Genomic DNA, 4,435 nt, shown 5'->3' with positions numbered 1-4,435 from the left:
ACGGAGCACTTCCGCAGGTCATTCATTCCAACTGCAGTTAGACTGTATAACACATCATGATGTTGTCAGTCACTTGAACAATTCACCTACACTGCCATCACTAAAACTGTATGTACCTTCATATACATTCATTTTTGTACTGTACTTTACGGTGTATATATCTATATAAATATGCACAATGTATTTATGTTTATGTGCATATGTGCATGGGTATATGTACATTACTATGTATCAGATGTGTATATTGTGGGGATGCTTTTGTTTGTTATCTTTTATTTAGCTATCATTATTCTTCTCGGCCTCTCCTGTATTAAGCTGCAGTTATGTGCAAATTTCCCCACTGTGGGATCAATAAAGTTTTATCTTATCTTATCTTATCTTATCTTATCTTATCTTATCTTATCTTATCTTAAAATCTGTATGTCATCCCTGCTTTGGTTTTTTTCTTGTGAATTTGAGACAATTGTATTTCTTTGCTTATAAACAAGAGTAATTTCCCCTATTTATTTTCTATTTTCATAAAATTACAAAACCTGCATCCCAGCTTTGTGCCCCAAATCCTCTGAAACAACGGGAACTTGATGAAACACGACGCTGGTCCTAATGAAACCACCCTTGCCGGCATGAGGCTGTTTTATTAAAGTTAAGTAAGAGTTTCCTCAGGGTCTGCTTGGTGCCAGGCCAGCAGGTGATAACTACATAACCAGAGCACAATTAGAAAGCAAGAACCTGACTTTAGCTCCACAATGTTTTCAGTCACTTCTGAAACTTCTCAGAACGTTTGACAGTCACAGCTGCAGTTATATATCCTGAACAGTTTTTGTTCAGCTCAGTTGTTCTGAGGAGGTGGTGGGCTGAAAGGATTATTTGTTCTTCTGAATTGTTAAATTGCAGTCACTAATTGCTCATTGTTTCAAACAGACATCATCAGCTGGAGTAAACCAAACAAATCACTTGTGCCGGACCATCATGTACTGATCTCTGACCCCACCACTTCAATTCAGCTCAAGTGTTCTTTCATGGGAACGAAGCCCGAGCATCCATCACAGCGGGACAAAGTGTTGAAAGATAATCACTTCAATACATCTGCCTCTCGCAGTGTTGTGCACTGCACCTCACGGGAACACAATGTCCTGTTGCTGTTGTTTGTGTTTCACTGCTCCTGACAAATAATCGTAGGCTGGAAGATAAACATCCCTCTGTGGATGCAAATGATCAAACTCTTTTAAAGCAGAGCAATGATTTGTGGGTGGGGGAGGGGCTCTGCTTGGAGTTACTTTTTCTTTTTCAGCCGTCTACCAGTGAATAATGTGATTTATTCCACGTTAAGTAAGCTCCAGGAAAAAAGTTTCTGTGTGTGTCCATCAACAGGATGATCACTGTAAGCCGATCACTCCAATGGATTTTATTTTTAGGATTTGTATTGCGGGTTTCCAACACACCAACGTTATCTCTGCTCAGTGTGGGTCAAACGTGAAGGACGTTGCTGAAGCTTTTGCCAAAAAGAGTCTAAAATCTCAAAACTCTAAGAGAAATATGAACAATAACTGCTACTTGTTGGTTTTGCTTCTTGCCCATTGGTTTTCCCTCACAGTCTCAGATGCACGAGCTGCAGCCAAACAAACTGGCTACTTCTTGGATATATTCTTGTTTTTGCAGCAGCCAGAGGTGAACTTGGGCACAGTTTGAGCTTTAGCCCACTGGATGCACATTGCATACAACTTAAACACTCGACATACTTGATACGAACATTCGACTCCTAGGCCACATGGTTGCCAGGTGTTTGTTTTCACATATGTATTTCACAGCCCATGAGACACATGTCACAGCACAGAGTTTATTCCTATTCCAATATTTGCCATTTGGCCACAAACCAGTCACATATCGAGTGCCACACTTTTCAGCGGACGTACTCTGTGCACATTATCTGTGCTTTCTCCATCCAGTAGTTTCACTTGAAGTTCTTGCTGGAAGAGTCATGATGGACATACTTACTGCTCAAAAGGCTGTTTGGACGCACAACTTCTGGAAGCAAAATAGTTGAAGCAAAATGCCACCATTGTTATCAGAGCTCTTTTGGACAAAAACAAACACGCCCACCAACTTCTGACCAATCACACAAAACTTGGTTTATACGCCAGTGAGAGAAGTTTAGGCAGCCAAGGCTGCTTTGGAAACAAAATATTGCCATTTTATTCATGCAACAACGGCAATGATAGCAGATTTCGTATTTTCGGATGGAGTATTTTCATAAATTATAATTTTTTCCCCACTCTGTTTAAGTCAAAACAGTTAGAAAAAAATCATTGCCCTTAGGCCTCTATAATTTTAAAGTGAAACATTTTTTAAAAAATGAGCAAAGTCTTATTTGCTTACTGTTGAAGTCAAATTACCATGACTTGAAATGAAACAAATTTTGCTAACAGAATTCCAGTACGTGTCTCATCCTTGTGTCCATCTTAGGAAACATTTTACTAGAAATACATTTTTTAGTCTGCATTGTATCACATTTCTCTTATAAATTCTTGATGTCACTCAAGCCCCTGGCCTATATTTGTGTTGAATTCAGAGGTGCGAACATCCCAGAGCAGATATTATCTCCACTTCCTGAGGCTGCTGTTATTATCTTCCAACGCCTTTTGTGTAATCCTCCCCTGAGCTTGTTCCTGGCACCCCTTATCGTGCGCTGCATCACTCTGTGTATCATGGAACGCATGTGAGTGTGTAACAGGAGGAGAGATGGGCATTTCTTTTCCATGTAGGAGATCCCCAGCAAACCTCCTGTATTTCCATAACTCGGATGAGAAGTTGTTGATAACATGAATGTGTGGGCGATTGTGCAGGAATAGTGACATTAACAACAACTCAGAGGAAAAGGAAGTCAATCAGCTTAGGGTGCATGTGTGTGTGTTTGTGTGTGAGTGTGTGTAAGGGAGAGAGAGGGGGGAGTGAGAGAGGGACAACAGTGGAAAGCAAAGTGAGTGAAGTGGAAGTTAACACACTTGATATTATCTTTGTGCAGGACAGAAACAGCTCATGGCTGTGTCTGCGCCTGCGTACACATGTGCACATTTCGCCACTGGCTTGTGTCTGTGTGCACTCACTTTGTGGAGGCATATGTGTGTGAGATCACACAGTTGTCTTATTCGTACCTGCCCAGTAGTGAGTCAGCAATTGAGCTGGTACCCCCCCCCCCCCCCCCCCCCCCCCCCCCGTCACACAGCTCCGAGTTGTATTATTCTTTAAGAGAAAAGGCTGAGATGAGCATGGGCTTCTGCTAATCTGCTGAGGACAACCTTTGAATGTCATGTATTCTCCAAGATGCCAGAATCAGTCTTAAAAAGTGCAGCTGCATTTGCACTGTTCAACAAGTCTGATCAAACTGGAAGAGGACTGCAATACACATTTTCTTGCAAAGTGTTGTTATTCAGGCTTTTATCATTGTCAGGTTCAGGGTCGGCCCTAGCCAATTTGGTGCCCTGGGCAAGATTTTATTTGGCGCCCCTTCTGCAGTTTTCTAAATCTCATTGGTATGTTACATACATTCACATACCAAATTAAATTATTTGTCTTTGATATGTTTTATCATTAGAAACCAGGTTGTTTAATCAAAATAGTTAACAATATAAGGGATTTGAAAGAGAATACCAGAAGTCTACCTCTTACCTGCCAACATCTGCTGACAGCAATGAGGAACACCTCTTCATGTTAACGAGCAGCTGTGGAGTGAAGCAGTGGTGGTCCAAGGGTATAATCCCCTGGAAAATTTTGTAAAAGATCTACTCAAAACTATGTATTTTCCAGCCATTTGAAGTGCATCATTTTAATTCTTGGGATAAATAAAACAACATAAATCAGTATTTTATGAGAGTAGAACACTGAAAACCACACTTAAAACCCAAACTTTATCTTAGCTTATAACCTTATTTTGTTTTCTACTTACACAAGAACACGCTACATTCATAACGTAACCAGTGATTGTTCAACTAGCGTTGTTAACTTTGTACTCTGATAAAATGTTATAAAATATTGTGTTTTGTTGCCTATTTGATGAACGTTGCCCTTTGCATTTGCCTATATTGCCTATGCCACAGCCTGGCTCTGGTTGGGTTTGACAAGAACTGCACTTAGAGGCTGAGATATATGTAAAACATTAATGATGATCAGTTTCACTCGTTTAAACTGGCACGATAAAATAACATCAACAAAACACATTTATCTAGCTAATTAATGGAAGTCATGGGCTTGTGAAGATGCAACATATTATCACTTTTAAGTTTTGCTGTCCGTAGCCCCAAATAAATACTAAAGCAGTGTCTACATGGGAGCAAAACATCTGAGTCATGAGACTTCTTGTGGTTTCCCTTCAATAAAGTGAAGTCATCATTGCAACAGTAATCCAACACCTGAAAAGCAGCCTTTCATACCAGCTGTA

The sequence above is a fragment of the Austrofundulus limnaeus genome, unplaced genomic scaffold (genome assembly GCF_001266775.1).
Source record: "Austrofundulus limnaeus strain Quisiro unplaced genomic scaffold, Austrofundulus_limnaeus-1.0 Scaffold792, whole genome shotgun sequence".
Lineage (NCBI taxonomy): Eukaryota > Metazoa > Chordata > Actinopteri > Cyprinodontiformes > Rivulidae > Austrofundulus > Austrofundulus limnaeus.
This window is presented reverse-complemented; position numbering follows the sequence as displayed.